We start from the raw sequence: 17,749 nt of genomic DNA, 5'->3' as shown, positions 1-17,749 counted from the left end.
TTTAAAAAAAAAAAAGTCCAGGAGAGATTTCAGATTCCAGGGGAAATACCTGAACATAATAAAAGCCGTTTACAGCAAGCGAATAGCCAACATTAAATTAAATGGAGAGAAACTCAAAGCAATTCCACTAAAATCAGGAACAAGACAAGGCTATCCATTCTCCCATACCTATTCAATATAGTATTTGAAGTTCTAGCTAGAGCAGTAAGACTGAAGGACTGAAGGAGATCAAGGGGATACAAAATGGAAAGGGAAAAAAAAATCTAAGTATCTTGATTTGCAGAAGATATGATAACATACATAAGTGGCCCGAAAAATTCCACCAGGGAACTCCAGCATCTGATAAACAGCTTCATCACTGTGGCTGGATACACAATTAACTCGCAAAAATCAGTAGCCCTCCTACATTCAAAAGACAAACAGTCTGGAGTGAAACAAGGGAATCAGCATCTTTCACAATAGCCTCAAATAATATAAAATATCTTGGGATATCCCTAACCAAGCAAGTGAAAGAGCTGTATGATAAAAACTTCAAGTCATTGAAGATATCAGATGACAGAAAGATTTCCAATGCTCATGGATGAGTAGGATTCATAAAGTAAAAATTAAAAAAAAAAAGCCATCCCACCAAAAGCAAACTGTAGTTTCAGGGCAATTCCCATCACAATTCCAACACAGACCTTGAAAGAACAATTTTCTGCCCAGGATAGCTAAAAACAGCCCTGAACAATAAATGAACTTCTGGAGATCTCAGCACCCCCAATTTCAAGTTGTGCTGCAGAGTTATTGTAATAAAAACAGCATGGTATTGGCACAAAAACAGATATGTTGGTCAAAGGAATGGAACTTAAGACTCAGACATAAAACCACACACCTACAGACATCTGAATTTTTGATAAAGAAGCCAAAAATACACACTGAAAAAAAAGACAGCATCTTCAATAAATGGTGCTGGTCAACCTGGGTTACTGCATGCAGAAGAATCCAGATAGATCCATACTTATCACCTGGCACAAAACTCAACTCCAAATGGATCAAAGACCTCAATGTAAAACCAGACATACTGAGCCTGCTGGAAGAGAAAGTGGGGAATAGCCTTGACTACATTAGCACAGGAAAGACTTTCTGAACAGACCACTTGCACAGGCACTAAGATCAACTGTTAATAAAAGGGACCTCATGAAACTGAGAAACTTCTGCAAGGCAAGACACCTTCATTTGCCAAAAAATGGCATCCTACAGAATGGGAAAATGTTTTTACAAACTATACATCTAATAGGGAGTTAATATCCAAAATATATAAAGAATTCAAGAAACTAGATATCACAAAAACAAATAACCCAATTTTTAAAATGGGATATGTATCTATAACTCAAATTCTCAAAAGAGGAATCTCAAATGGCTTAGATCCTGATATTATTAGTCATCAGGGAGATGCAAAATCAAAACCGAGATCCAGGAGAGGGTGAGAGAAACAAGAGTCACTAACCCGGGAAACACACTCCAGAGATCAGCATCAAGTGCAGTGCTATCCTTATTGCATAGCAGCAAGCATATTTATACAGCCTGTGGACCAATGGGGAGTTGACACAAGCCACCCATCCCACTGTCAGTATGGGAAGGTGCCAGGTCTGCCAGTACCTGAGGGAACTTCCAGGCAGATGGTGAAAGCAGGCACCCCCCTGTTCCAGGCCCAATCTGAGGGCCAGTGGAGATGAGCACACATACTACTAGTATGGAGACCTCCCCTCACCATTCACCAGTCACCTCCATCACAACAAAATAGAAACTGAAGAGACATTGCCCAATTCATTTGTCAAGGCCACGACTACCCAGATACCCAAACCACATAAAGACCCAACAGAGAATGAGAATGGCTAAGATCAGCACAACATAAGACAGCTTATACTGGCAAGGATGTGAAGCAAGAGGAATGCTCATCCATTGCTGGTAGGAGTGCAAACTTGTACAGCCACTAGGGAAATCAATGTGGCAGTTCCTCAAAAGGCTGGAATCGATCCACCTCAGGACCCAGCTACACTACTTTTGAGCATATACCCAAAGGATGCTTCATCCTACACAATAGACACTTGCTCAACTATGTTCATTCCTGCTCCATTCATAACAGGCAGAATCTGGAAACAACCTAGACATCCCTCAACAGAAGAATGGATAAAGAAAATGTGGCGCGGTACATTTACACAATGGAATACCACTCGACCATTAAAAACTCGACATCATAAAATTTGCAGGCAAATAGATGGAACTAGACAAAAAATCATCCTGAGGTAACCCACACTCAGAAAGATGAGTACAGTATGTTTTCATTTATATGTGGATATACATTAGCTGTGAAGGCAATGACAACCAAGTTACCATCCACAGAATCACACAGGGTAGAGTAGAAGACTAGAGGAAACAGACCTTGCTAGAAAAGAAAAATAGAACAGATAGCTACAGATAGATGGGGAGGCTAAAATGGTAGGATTAAGTGGGGAAGAGGAGGGGAGCAGGCAGTACGGGAGGAAATAGAGGGAGAGACAGCGATAATCCTGGGGCATTTGAGTGGGAAGTACGGAAATGTAATACAGTAGACACGTCCTATATGAAGGCAATCTGAAGAGAATTGAAAATAATGAGAGAGACTGTCTCTTGTCACCAAATGAAGCTTCCAGTTTGAGGATTAGGTTACATTTAGTTGAGCTGTTGGCCAAACGGGTGCCCTGGGAATCCTCCAACTATCCAGGCTGTTGCCAAGACTATAGGATGCTCTCCACAAACTGACAAGGCCCTACTGCGGAAGGCAACACGTACCCAACTCATGCAACATGGAGAAGTCGAGCTGGTGCCCACATAGAGCCTTCATCCCCGTGTTACAGTGTCTTTGGCACAGAAATGTATTCTATATGCTTTCAAAAGAGAAACATACAAAAGCCCAAACCTTTTATCTACAGTGGTGTCCTGCCTCCAAAAAAAAGTCACTCTAAACACATACAGTAGGCTGGGCATGGTGGTGCACACCTTAATCCCAGGATTAGAGGCAGCTGGATCCCTGAGTTCAAGGCCAGCCTGGTGTACCCAGTGAGTTCCATCCAGTCCAGCCAGAGTCACATCGTAAAACACTGTCTCAAAAGCAACACGTAACCAGAAAAAAAAAAAAGTGAACTACTTTTCCTTTAATGCGATACTGTACTTTTTGTTCCAACTCCTCCCACCCACCCACACCAAAACAGTACCTACAAGCTGCCAGGAAGTCCTTTTCCTGTCCCTCTCTTTCCAGTGTATGCCAAACTCTAAGAATGCTTTCTCTGATGTTTTGGGATTCCTAATGCTTGTTCTAAAGCCTTCCTCTCTTCCTTGTCACCATGTATCTGACCACCACGTTGCTTAAATTAAGCAGCAATGGCCTTTCCTCCACCCATTCTCCACCAGGCAGCTTCAGAGATTTACTGCTTGCCGACCTTGGGGGAGGAGGGTCTTTTAAACTGTAACAAAATTATCTTCCAGCTTAAAATTATAACTTAAGATCATTAATTAGAATTAAACCAGGGACACATGTGGTGGCACATGCCTATAATCCCAGCAAGAAGATTGAGCCACTTTGGCTATAAAACCAGATCTTTGGCAGAGTGCAGCAGCACACACCTTTAATCCCAGCACTCAGGAGGCAGAGGCAGGTGGGTTGCTGTGAGTTCGAGGCCCGCATGGTCTACAAAGAGAATCCAGGACAGCCAAGAGAAACCCAGTAAAATAATAATAATAATAATAATAATAATAATAATAATAATAATAATAATAATAATTTTTAAAGCCAGATCTCCATTTCAAAACAAAATAAAAAAGATTTAGTTAAGAATTAGGATTCTTTTTTTTAAATCATATTCACTTTTATCATATAATCTAATTCTGAGTCATCTTTAACTTCCAGGTTAATTCATGTCTTAGGTTAAACTCAACTGTCTATTCTCCAGAAGGCAGTGTGTGCTTTGTATCAGCATGCAATATATATATATATATGGTAGTTTTTCTCACAATGACACAGACTCCTGCCAGGAGCCACAACAAACATTCCATTGACCTGGAGGCTCAGCCTTCCCCCTGGCCGCTGTGGGCTTCTGATGCCCTTAAGCCAACAGGCTAAGGAAGGAATCACAAGAGTGTTAGGAGGGTGACTGGTCCAGTTTACCACGGGGAAACTGGATTGCTTCTCCACACTGGAGGAAGGAAGGATGATGTCTGGAGTGCAGGAGATCCTTTAGGGCATCTATTGGTGTCACTGTGTCCTGTGGTTAAAGTCAATGGGAAACTAAAACACCCTAACCAAGGCAGGATGACAAATGGCACAGACTCTTCAGGAATGAAGGTATGTGTCACTCTTCCAGGAAAAGAGCCAAGACTTGTTGAGGTGCTGGCTGAGGATGGAGGAAATACAGAATGGGTAGTAGAGGAAAGTAGTTATAAATACCAGCCAAGGACACGTGATTAGTTTCTGTCATAGTTTTAAAGAATGTTTGTGCAAATATTTGTGTTTCCTTTGATTTTTTTATCGTGTAATGTAACACCAATTAAGAGAATATCAGTGGTTCATATATATATATATATATATATATATATATATATATATATATATATATATATATATATATATTTAAGCTTTGAGATACTAAAAGAATGTCCCTCAAGGGACACTCTAAAATATAAAATATGTTTGCAATTGTACATGGGATAGTCATATCATGTTAGGCTTAATTATGAGCTGGTTGTTGTTTTCATTTGGAAATTAAGCATGACGTAAGGAAATAGGATTGTGTGTCAAGTTGACAAGGGGTCGAATTGTGATGGATATTCTCACTGGTCAACTTGACTGCATCTAACATAAAGTACAAGTACCGACACTGCTGGGTACACCTGTAAGGAATTTTTCTTGATTGGACCTTCTGAGGTGGGATGACCTACCTTAAATCTGGGCCACTCCTTCTGGTGGCAGCCTCTATAAAGGACATGGAAGAGGGAAGCTTTTACTCTTACCTTCATTCTCATTGGCAAGTTCACTTCCTCACTGGCATTAGAGGCCACTTCTTCAGGATTCTAACATATGCTGAAGAGACTGTAGCAGGGCCCCAGTCTGTAGCACCACTGACTCCATGATGGAAGTACCATTCAGGCCAGAAAACTCAGCACGCAGACAGCACCACCTGCCAAAACTAAAACAAAGCCCTAATCCATCCAAGTTCATAGTTTTGGGAAAGTCTCTAAATGTGCCTTTTAGCTTTTGTAGTTCTGCTGCTGGCTAACTGTACTTGTTAAGTATTATCAACCCAGAACATGGTTTCCATGCTTAAAATGAAAAGCTCACCCTGAGAAAGGCCTGGGCTACACTGGGATCCCTAACACCCAGTGTAGTCGCCGACCAGCTAATAAAGAGTTCCTGTTGGCTTAAACCCTGGCCCAAGCAGTCTCCTCTGGTGAACACCCCACAACATTTCTGGAGGTTCCACTGGGATTCCAGAGACCAGACCTCAAGACCCAGGGGTTTCCAAGCCCATTTAGAACAAGGAAGAATGCAGTGGCCAGGGAACTCCTAGGAGGTGCACAACCTGAGATGTTAGAGGTCCCCATGGCTCCCTTTGACCAATCACTCACTAAGGCTTCAGAGGGGTCTGGCACCTCCACCCCAAAAGGAAACAAACTAGGAAATCACCTGGTCTGTCACTTCCAGAGGTAAATCTGGTTAAGGCACCTTCTGTTTGGTCATACTGGAGAGGTCAGATGGGGCTGCTGATGCAGTGTCCAGGATCCATGTGAGATGTCACTTGATCTCTCTGTCTGTTCAGGCCTATGAATGTGTGCTGGCCACCTCTGGTTGTCTTTACCATGTCTCTCACTATGTGCCTCTATGTGTTTCTGTCAGTATTATTTTCACCAATGACTTTCTCTGGTGTGAGACACACAGCCCTCCTTCCCCAACTAAAGAGACTCGTATGCCCTCTTCCTGGGGATCTGAATTTTTGTTTTGTTGTGGTTTTCGAGACAGGATTTCTCCATAAAGTCTTGGCTGTCCTGAACTCGCTTTGTAGACCAGGCTGGCCTCGAACTCACAGAGATCCACCTGCCTCTGCCTCCTGAGTCCTGGGATTAAAGGTGTGCGCCACCACTGCCTGGCGGGTACCTGAGTTCTTCCGACTTTGCTAGAGCACTCAGAGAAAAATCAAAACAAACAAACAAAACCCCCCAACAATGACAATGATATCTCTGCCTGTCTGTGCAGAATACTCACTTGTTCCATCACTTGACTCCTGCTGTTCATGGTCACAGTTGGTCCTGGTCCCTGTGTGCAGGTAATGAAGTATCTGGCCACTCATCCTGAGGGCACACTGCCATCTAAGCTGAATGCACACAGGGAGGGAGAAATAGTTCCCCAAGGCACACACTCCCTCCCAAGCAGCCCCAGAGGAGAAGTCTCTTCTTTTATAATGTATATCTCCATTCTAGGCAATGATCCAGGTAACTGAAAAACTCCAGGCCCACCATTCCCTGAAGAAAAAGAAAGGAGAAAAACCACCCCCAGGCCAAGCAGGGGGATGTCTGCCAGACAATTCAGACTGGAAGGAATGGCGTTTCCATTCTCATGAGTCTGATTCCTCCAGAGCAACAGGTGTACTTTGTCTTCGACCTGAAAGATGCATTCTTCAGCCTCCCACTGGCAGAGCTGGGTCAACCCATCTTTGCTTTTTTACATGGACAGACCCAGATGGAGGTTAGAACAGGCAACTTACCTGGACCAGGTTGTCCCAGGATGTAAAGACACTAAATGCAGACTTCCCTTCCCCTCAGTCAGAAGTTTCCTAAGAAAACAGATTATAAAATGGCCACTGAGGGACTCTGCAAGAGTTACAGGCCTTGGACTACAAAAAGGTTGGGTAAGAATGCCCAATTGGTAGAAGGCTACCGATCTTGGCAGCTAGAGAGAGGCAAAAGGAGCCTGTCACAGAGTAGGACTGCTGTCATCCTTCAGATCCCAACTCTAAAGATGAAGTGACAGGTTCAAGAGTTCCTAGGTACAATTAAATATTGTTGCCTCTGGATACCAGAGTTTGTAGAAATAGCAAGGGCCTGTACACACCAGTACAAAGTAGGGCACTGAGCCCCTAACCTCAAATGAGACTAAACCAAAGGCATTGGAGGCTTTAAAAACAGCTTTGACTTTAGCTCCAGCCCTAGCACTTCTAGGTGTCTTGAAACCTTTTCATCTGTGTCTATGAAACAAAAGACATTACAGAAAGAGTTTTAAACCAAACTTTGGGGCCATGGAAACACCCTATGACATATCTGTCCAAAGGATGAACAAAGTATGGCTCACCTGTCTAAAAGCTATGGTAGCACTACTAGTAGCTTAAAAAAAAAAAAAGAAAGAAAGAACAAACCAAACAAGATAATTCTGGGTCAAGATCTTATACTCAAAAACAGACAGTAGTGGCACACGCCTTTAATCCCAGCACTCAGAAAGCAGAGGCAGGTGAATCTCTATAAGTTTGAGGTCAGCCTGGTCTATAGAGCTAGTTCTAGGACAGCCATGGCTACACAGAGAAAGCCTGTCTCGAAAAATAAAAACAACAAAAAAAATGATCTTATAGTCATAGCATCCCATGCCTTCCTCCTAGAAGCATAAGAACACTTGCTGTCTAATGTGCCTATGTGACCCCAGTACCTGGTCCTACTCCTGGTGTTCAGTTTGAGAAACGCATCACCATCAATCCTGCTACTACTCTCTTGCCTGATGACAACCTTCAGATGCTCATCCATGGCTGTCCTGAAATGAAAGGTGAAACCAGGTATCTGGGAGCTGTAGTAGTTCTATAAGTCAAATGATCTGGAACCAAGACAGGTATATCACCCCAGAGAAAACTGATTGATCTGACCTAGGCTCTCAGATGGGAAAAAGGAATGCCCACAAACATGTATAATGTAGACAGTCACTACTATTTAACTATTGTGCATGTCCACATGATATATAAGAGAAAGAGGGCTTCCCACTGTTGGGAAAAGAACATTAGAAATTTTTGGCCCTCAGCCAGGCATGGTGGTACCTGCCTGTAATATCAGCACTCAGGGAGGCAGACTCTCTGTGAGTTTGAGGCCAGTCTGGTCAACAAAGTGAGTCCAGGACAGCCAAGGCTACACAAAGAAACCCTGTCTCAGAAAAAAAGTAAAAGAAAAGAAAACCTTAGGCCTCCTACAGACTATCTGGCTTCCCCTACAAATTGCTATCCTCCACTGCCAGGCCACTGATGTGGCTGCCCAACAAATAGCCCTAAGACCACTGGGGCCTATTGATATTTCTGATGACACACCACAACCTGGTACTGCCCGAGACTCCGTGGTGAAGAAGAAATGGGCAGCTCACACCCACAGGTTGATGGAGGTCACCAGAGGGAAAGATCATCCTCCCAGAAACAACTAACTGACACGTCTGTTGGTAACTGACCTTCACCAGGCTATTCATCTGGAGTCCACAAAACTATCTCAGTTGCTCAGAACAAGGTATGTCATTCCTAAGGAGAGCCTAGCGTGGGATGTCTCAGCCAGCTGCCAGGTTTGTGCTCAAGCTTTTGTATTTACAAGACAGAGGGCCCTCACCTAGGAAGGGGTCCAAATGGGAGACCAACAGCACCCTGGAGAACTCTGAGAAAACTGACTTTATCAAGATCCCGCCTGCTGGGGGAGGAGAAAAGCACTTGCTAGTTTTTGTAGAAACCTTTTCTGGGTGGAAAGAAGCTTTCCCCACCCAGACTGAAACTGCTCGAATAGTAGCTAAAAAGCATCTCCAGGAGTTGGTCCCTGATCTGGCCTCTCCCTAGCACTGGGGTCCAGCAGTGGCCTGGCTTTCACAACCCAAACCTCTCAATTAATAGCTAAAGCTTGGGACATAGATTGGAAGCTTCATTGTGCGTATAGACCTCAGGGCTCTGGCCAGGTAGAAGGAATAAACTCTAACCAAACTCTCATTAGAGTCCAGCAAGGGGTGGATAGGCCTCCTTCCTTTGCCTTACTTGGGCTCTCTGCACCCCACAGAGGGAGGGATTTACCCCCTATGAGATTATGTTCAGAAGACCTGACCCGCTGCTTCCCAGGCTCAGAGACCAGCAGTTGGCAGAAACTGCTAGCCACTCCTTTGTCAAGTCACTCCAGGCCCTCCAGTTCTCCATACAGGCTACTCACTGGACTACCCCAGAGACCCGGATGACCTCTGAGCCCACCACCAGCTTCCCCTTGTTCAAGTCCAGCAATACCGTCTGGATGAAATGAGTACCCAAGGGGAGCTGGAACTAACCTGGAAAGGACCCTACAAGGCGAGTCTCCTCACTCTTGTGCCTGTGATGTAGCTGGCATTGTGCCTTGGATCCACCACACCCAGGTCACAACAGTGGAAGCCACAGATTCTGCTGCCAAATGAACTGTCTGCAGACTGAGAACCCAAAAAAATTAAGGTTTCATTGGCCCCAGGGCCCTTCTACTCCCTGGCCCTCTGCCTCCTCCTGAGTCTTGTTTTGCACTATGGGCATGAATGTAGGGTTATGGTCCAATTCCCATTGCCTTCCTCAGGCCTAGACTGGAAACTGAGGAAGACAGAAATAGCAAACGTATCTAGTGTGACTACAAACCAGGAAACCCATATTCCATATTGACCTTTACTTACTGATGTACACTTGTAAGTGGCTGGTCATATGGAGAAAAGGAAAAACATGGGCGTCTTTTGAGACAGGAATACTTAGTTTACAATCCTATGTATACCCAGAAGCTCAGCCCCCTAGTTTCCAGGAACAAGGGAGTTCCCACTGTAAAAATTTGGGCTATAAAACTGAGGCTTCCTGAAAAATCCCTTTAAAATATTCTGGCCTTTGGAAAACAGGAAAAACCCGGGGAATCAGATTCTATGCCACAGGAAGGGACCCTAGGGACAGAGTTAATCATTCCCAGCCAGAAATCAGCCACCAAGATTGCTGTTATGCTTAGACACCCAGCCCCCACATTATATAGGGGCAGTATAGAACCCGACTGTCAGCACATTGATTGACAAATCTCACTGTGACTGGGGGCAGCCCAGGTTAACTTTAGAGGACTTACAAGGGGGTGAAACTTGTCTAATGTCCTAAACCTTTAACCCAGGCATGTCCCCTTATTCCGATGTCCACTATCCTGCCTTGTGGGTTCATTCATCTGGACAACAGCAATATTACCATTGTCTGGAGACCGCTTGGTGGGCATGTGCCAGTGGTTTGGCTAACTGTGCCTCTTCTGACGCTTCCCAAACTAGGGAGACAGGTTGGTCAGGACCTAGAGGTATTAAAACGACAGTCAGATCCCCTTGCAGAAATGGCCCTACAAAATCAGAGAGGCCTACACTTACTTCTCACGAGATAAGGGGAACTATCTATGGCTCTGTGAGAAACATGTTTCAATTCCAGTCACTCAGGAGTAATTTAGAAAACAACTTGCTGTGATTGGAAAAACCTAAAAAGGAAAGAGAGACAAAGACATTAACCAGATCGACAATGGCACCAGTCTCTGTTGTTCCACTGGCTAGCTACTCTGCTATCAGCACTGGCTGGGCCTTTAATTCTCACTCTGATGGGATTACCAGCAGGCTGACTCATGTTAAACCACGTGGCCAATTAGAGATTCAATAAAATTACAGGTCCTTAGGACCAACTACACCTTTTTAGAGCAGGATGAATCCACAATTTAATTCATTCACTAGGACCAGTGGGGGATGTAACAGGGCCCCAGAATTAGTAGGCCCTGATACCTTAGCAAGACTGACTCCATGATGGACGTACCTTTCAGGCTGTAAAACTCAGCATGTAGACAGTACCACCTGCCAAAACTCAAACGAAGACTTAACCTATCAAAGCCTACAGTTCTAGGAAAGTTTCTAAATGTATTAACCTGGCTTTTTGGCTTCTGCAATTCCACTTCAGGCTAACTGTTCTTGTTAACTAAAGTAAGTCAAATCAGAATAGTTTTGTGCTTAAAAACTCACCCTGAGAAATCTCAGGTCTACATTGGGATTCTGGAGCACCCAGTGTAGTCACCAAGCTGATAACAAGGACTTTCTATTGGCTTAAACCATTTCTGAGCAGTCTTCTTTGGTGGATACCACAATTTTTTGTGTTTGGTTTTTTTTGTTTGTTTGTTTGTTTTTCAAGACAGGGTTTCTCTGTGTAGCCTTGCTTGTCCTGAACTTACTTTGTAGATCAGGCTGGCCTCGAACTCGCAGAGATCTGCCTGCCTCTGCCTCCCAAGTGCTGGGATTAGAGTCATGCCCCACCACACCCAGCTCCTCATAACAGTTTTTTAAAACTTTTTTGACTTATTTTTGAATTTTTTCTCCTTTTATTATTTTTTTACTTTTACATATACATTTATATTATTACAAATATTACTATACAATAAACTAGACCACAAAACAATTAGGAACTATATAAAAGTTACATTCATACTGTTCTGCCTATTTGTATTTGGCAACCTTGAAGAAAACATCTTTCCTATCTTAGTGAGTTTAAAATTCTGAATGTAGACCGCCGGGCATGGGGGCGCACGCCTTTAATCCCAGCACTCGGGAGGCAGAGGCGGGCGGATCGCTGTGAGTTCGAGGCCAGCCTGGTCTACAAAGTGAGTCCAGGACAGCCAAGGCTACAGAGAGACTCTGTCTCGAAAAACAAAAAACAAAAACAAAAACAAAAAAAACCCAAATAAACAAAAATTCTGAATGTAAATCAATTATCTATCATATCTCATCTCTATCAACCTAAAAACATCTATCTAGACCTAAATACAACTTAACCCTTAAATAACCAAACTTAACTAAAACATAACTATCTGGTATTCATCCCTATCAGAGACTTGAGAAGGAATAAAACCAGTTACTTGAGTAAACAGGATGTGCAAGTTAATAGCTTCCAAAATGAGAAAATGGCAGAGACAGTTTGCTGCCTTATCAGTCACCCAAAACTCTCTATAACGTTGGAGCATCACCTTCAGCCTTCTGGCCCAATATATCTGACAGACATATTTGTGAGGTGGGAACTGTTAAGGACTTGCTTACCCTGTCTTGGCAGATTTTGGCCGTCAGCTCTGCCTGCAAAATTCTGTCTGTGGCAGAAAGGAGAGTATTTTGCCTGTTAGCTGGTTTGATACATTTGAAGCCATCTTCATAAGGAGGTCCTTTGATGCTCATCATCTTCTCTGAAGTAGGCTGGGTGTTTCCAGGAGTTAACCTGTCTTATCGTCAAAGGATCCTTAAAATCATAAAAACAATTAAATGGCATATTCTGTGGGTCTTTGAGGTTTTTTAAGACCTTATCTATTTTACCTTATCTATCTATAGAATCCTATCTATCTGTTAAACCTAAGGTGTACATTCCTGTGATGAAAAGACTAGTAATTGACATGGCCATGATTTGATCAACTAACAATTAACTTGTATTACTTAATCATCCTAAACACCCTTCAATAACACTTTCAAAGTATTGGAAGTAAACCTTGTATTACAACTGACCCATAACATTCTTAAAGGTGCTTTTTCCTCTACATGCAGCTTCCATTTTGGCTTTCCACACACAGAATCTTAAATTGGTGCTTAATGTATGGCCACCACCCATATATATTTAATAAGTTTCTCTGGGGATGGGACACAGACCTCACTTTCCCCTGATACCCCAAGGGAGATTCTGATGAACCCAGCACCCTCTCCATTTATATTGTCATTACTTTTTACATTATCTGATTTTATATTATATTTAGTTATCTATCATTCAAGTATATATCAGTTATCATGTTATGAAGAACCTCTTATTCTAAAGGGATTTTTTTTTTGCTATTTAAATGTTATCCTAAAATAATCCTACCATTACTAAAATGTAGAAAAACATCTTTACATGATTTCATTGTTCACAGCCAGTATTGTTATCCCGGATCCCTCCCTTTCTTACTTGATGAGAGGAAGAAGAGGGGAAAAGGGGGCCTCACAGAGGAAATGGATGTGCAATTCCGTTGTCTTAGTAACAGCTCTGCTTCTCATCTCTCCTGAGTGACTCTGCCCAGGCAGGGACAGACACTGCTTGGCAACCAGGAACAGGTAATTGCCTACCTTCCTCTGTTGTTCGTTTCTAAGAGACTGAAACAAAGACATAAAGATCGTTGCCAGGGAGACCAAAGCTGAATCTATGAAAGCCATGAGGGAGAAAATGTCAAGTATAATACAAAATGGATGGTAGACCCATTTTGATCTACCCACAACTGTGGATTAAGACTCTCATGTGTTCACTCAAAGGGCTTTTGTTGTGTACACATAAGTGATGCTTCTGCACAGACAACCACAAGGACATGATGAATGATCAGAAAAAGGGACACAGGAACAGTAGAGAAACCAGACAGTAAATGGGAGAAATATAATTTATTTTTAAAGGCCATGCATTTCACCAGGTGGTGGTGGTGCACACCTGTAATCCCAGCACTCCGGAGGCAGAGGCTGTGAGTTGAGGCCAGCCTGGTCTATAGATCAAGTTCCAGGACAGTCAGGGCTACACAGAGGAACCCTGTCTCAAAAAAATCATTCATTCATTCATTAATGTATTTCCTTTCTAGACTCATTTTGACATCCATGCTGTATATTAACCCATATCTATATAGAATTGTCAAGCAAGCTTTACTTGAAAGAAAAAAAGTATCTTCTTCTCTTTTTGTTTATTAATAATTCCCATTAGGATATATCTGCACTTCAGGAAGCTTTGGTGCTTTCTGGTAGCTCTGCCTGTATTGCATGGCAAAGTGGTACCTCCTGTACGAGCAGGCACGTGAGGCAGCTCAACTGAGCTACAGCTGCTTACTAAAATGAAGGAAAAGCAAAGCTTCTGTGCCTTCTTACATTTGGTTGCAGGGTCTTTTGCTATTTTTAAATCACCGCTGGCTTACATTGACCTCACACCAAATGCTGAACAGAAGAAAACCTTCTGACTCCAGTCTTTGTAACTTGCTTCCTGTCCTGGGGTCTCTTTGTGCCCACTCTACCTTATTTTTTATCCTGGTTAGTTTTTATTGTTTGTTTTTTAATCAACTTGACACACAAGCTAGAGTCATTTAGGATGAAACCTCAATTGAGACAATGCCCCCAAGAGGCTGGCCAGTGGGCAAGCCTGAGGGGCCCTTTCTTAATGATTGATACAAGAGAGCTCAGCCTACTGTGCCCAGTGCTAACCCTGGGCAGGTGGTCTTCAGTTGTGTAAAAAAAAAAAAAAAGAAGAAGAAGGCACATGCCTTTAATCCCAGCACTCAGGAGGCAGAGGCAGGAGGATCTCTGAGTTTGAACCAGCTTTGTCTACAGAGAAAGTTCTAGGATAATCAAAGATACACAAAGAAGCCCTGTCTTGGAAAAACCAAAACCAAAATCAGAAAAGCTGGCTGAGCAGCAAGTCAGGAAGAGCAAGCCAGTAAGCAGCACCCCTCCATGGTCTCTCGTTCAGTTCCTGCCTCCAGGGTCCTGCTCTGCTTGAGTTGCTGCCTTGGCTTCCCTCAGTGATGGACCTGCAAGCATAAGATAAAATAAAGCCCTTTCCTGAGCTGGAGAGATGGTTAAGAGCACTGTCTGCTGCTCTTCCAGAGGACCTGGGTTCAATTCCCAGCAACCACATGGCAGGTCACATCTGTCTGTAGCTCCAAGAGCTGACACCATCACACAGACACGCAAGCTAAACACCAATGCACATGAAATGAAAATAAATAAAGAACTGAATAAATAAATAAGCAATAAGCCCTTTCATCCTCATATTGCTCTTGGTCATTGTTTTTTATCACAGCAACAGAGGCCTACCTATGACACTGAAGTCGAAGACATCTTTTATCAATGAAGCAGCTAACAGAGAACCCCAAGACCACTAGGAATTCTAGGGACAGAAAAGGAAGCAAGAGCCAAGGAAGCTCCAGACCCATGCTGTCACCACCATTCGAATTGAGAATGGCCCTCAGAATACTTGGTCACTAAGGAGTGGTGCTATTTGAAAGGATAAGGAAGTGTGGCCTTGTTGGATAAAGTGTATCCCTGGCTTAGAGGTTTCAAAGCCCATGCCAAGCCCAGAATCTCTCTCTCTCTTTCTCCCTCCCCACCCCACCCCCCTCTCTACCTGTGGATCCAGATGTAGAACTCTCAGGTGCTTCTCCGTCAGCACCATGTCTACCTGGACACTTCCACATTTCCTGCCATAATAATAGACTGAACCTCTGAAACTAAGCCAGTCCCAATTAAATGCTTTCCTGGTCATGGTGTCTCTTCAGAGCAATAGAACACTGACTAAGACATATGCTCTCTGGAAAGAAGCTCCACAGCTACTTCTGCAGGGTACTCCCTTTATTTATCTATGTCTTATTCTCCATTTAAGTTTAGCTTAGAAGCCAGGCATTGATTGGTGCTCACACCTGCAATCACAGCACTCATATAATAGAGAGAGAAGATCACTATGAGTTAGAAGCCATCCAGGGCTACATAGTGAGCTCTAGGCTAACCCAGATACATACATACATACACACACACACACACACACACACACACACACACACACACACACACGGGGTGGGGGTGGGCAGGAAGAAAAGCTGGACTAACTTAGACATCATTTCCTTCAGGAAGCATCATCTGACCATTTCTGCAAGTTATAGACAAATCAATAACCCTTCCATGATGTTTCCTTTATCATCTAACACAGCTCCAACCCCACTCCTATGAGCACCTAGTTGCTTTTCTATTCCATTGCCCTATCCTGAGACCTGGCAGAAGCTTGGCACGCTAGTGTAGTCACTACTGTATCATAGAAATTTAGATATTGGAAGATATTCAACAAGTATCTATTGAATTAAATAAAAAGACTCAAAATCAGAAACAATAGAAGCCATTACCGATGTTACTACAGAAAACTAAAGCTCGGAAGAGACTGCTATGCACAAGCATATGCCAAGAAATTAGATAACCTAGAAAAAACATATTGTACGAGACAGTATAACCAACCAAAGCTTAATCATGAAACAACTTTAAAATCAGAGCACACTAGTACTTAGCAAAGTGATTGGCTGGACAATGAAAACTTTTTTGTCCTCTCAGTAAAGCCAAGGGTTTTGTGCCTTCATTGATGAATTTTGTCAATCACTTAAAGAACTAATACCAGCTGGATACGGTGGCATATGCAAAGGGAAAGTTTGAGGCCTGCCTGGTCTATACAACAAGTGGATTACAGGGACTCGCTGGCTAGCCAGCCTAGCCAAGATGGTAAATCTGAGGCTCCAAGGGCCTTATCTCAAGGAAATAAAGACAGATAATGGTAGAAGAACACAATTGACATCCTCTGGAGATATGCATAGGCACACAAGCCCCTCCCTCCAACACATACATACATACATACATACATGCATACAAAATACACACACACACACAGTAAAAAAGAGGGCTGAGAATCTAGCTTAGTGGGAGAGCACTGCACAAGGCACCAGGTTCGATCCCAAATTTAAAAAAAAAAAAGGCTTCAGCATGGTACAGACACATAGGCCAATGCAACATTATATATTTTTTAAAAATCACAGAAATAAATCTGCACATTCAGATGCCGAGAGCAGGTGAGAAAGGAAGAGTTTCTGCCATAAATCGGGAAAGCATGCAGAAGAATAAGACCAAAGTATCCTCTCACTCCATTTATAAAAAAACAACTCAAGAGCCGGGCGTGGTGGCACACGCCTTTAGTCCTAGCACTCAGGGAGGCAAGAGGCCGGTGGATCGCTGTTTAAATTCGAGGCCAGCCTGGTCTTCAGAGCGAGTCCAGGACAGGCAAGGTTACACAGAGAAACCCTGTCTCGAAAAACCAACCAAACAACAACAAAACCCTCAAAATTATTAAAAGTCTTAACTTGGGACCTGGAACTAATAGAAAACATACAAGAAAGCTTCTTGACATTGGTTTTGGCAGATCTTTTAGATACTACGCCCAAGCCACCGGCAACGGAAGCAAAAATATACACGAGATTGCACCAAAAAAGTATGGCGCTCTTCAGACCTTCCGGCGGTACGAACAATGACTGAGGCTTTTTAATATCCTTTTAACTAGGCAGATTCCCAGCTACCTATGTGGCTTACCCGACTAATCCTGACACTACGCCCCACCACGCGGCGAACTCTACCTCTCGGCTCTTCAAATTCGTCCGTTTTTCTCTCGTATCCACTGGTGAATCTCCCGCCTTTGCTTTCTTCTTCCCAGAGTTCCTCTCTCTGTCCGAAGCTCCACCTTCCACTTCCTACCCAGCTATTGGCCGTCCGATATTTATTACAACCAATAGACAAGTGAGGAAGGAGGAATATTTACAAAATCTAAGACCCAGTGATGGCGGGTGCTGGCGGGATGGCTCCGAGGGTAAGAGCGCTGTCTGTTCTTCAAAAGGTCCTGAGTTCAATTCCTAGCAACCAAATGGTGGCTCATAATCGTCTATAATAAGATATGGCGCCTTCTTCTGGTGTACAGGCAGAGTACTGTATAAATAATAAACAAGTGAATCTTTTTTAAAAGACCAGGTGATGCGCCATAGAAATAATAATACCAAGAGCTGGCTACTACTTAGCTCTCTGAGGGTTTAGTAATCAACAATGAAATATACAGAGACACACCTTCACACAAACTACCCCAACACCAAAGAGTTTCTGAATAACAAATAGTCA

General features: G+C 43.2%; 1 protein-coding gene across 5 annotated transcripts in view; it reads right to left on the bottom strand.

Moving 5' to 3' along the window:
• LOC311602305 (protein FAM156A/FAM156B-like) overlaps window positions 1-17,339 on the bottom strand; it is a 152,931-nt gene extending 135,592 nt beyond the window's left edge. For 4 of the 5 annotated variants that reach the window (XR_014780720.1, XR_014780721.1, XM_084790221.1 and 1 more), the window contains exons 1-4: window positions 17,218-17,339; window positions 12,993-13,177; window positions 6,278-12,299; window positions 5,029-5,204 (exon numbers count right to left, since the gene is read on the bottom strand). The gene's annotated coding sequence lies outside the window, so the exon portion shown is untranslated. The remainder of the gene's footprint in view (window positions 1-5,028; window positions 5,205-6,277; window positions 12,300-12,992; window positions 13,178-17,217) is intronic. The other variant, XM_084790223.1, reaches the window with a different exon arrangement.
• Between the last annotated feature and the right edge of the window lie 410 nt (window positions 17,340-17,749).

Source organism: Acomys minous (genome assembly GCF_964271855.1).
Source record: "Acomys minous genome assembly, chromosome: 7".
NCBI lineage: Eukaryota > Metazoa > Chordata > Mammalia > Rodentia > Muridae > Acomys > Acomys minous.
The sequence above is the reverse complement of the archived record's forward strand: the minus strand, read 5'-3'. Positions and strand labels throughout refer to the sequence as shown.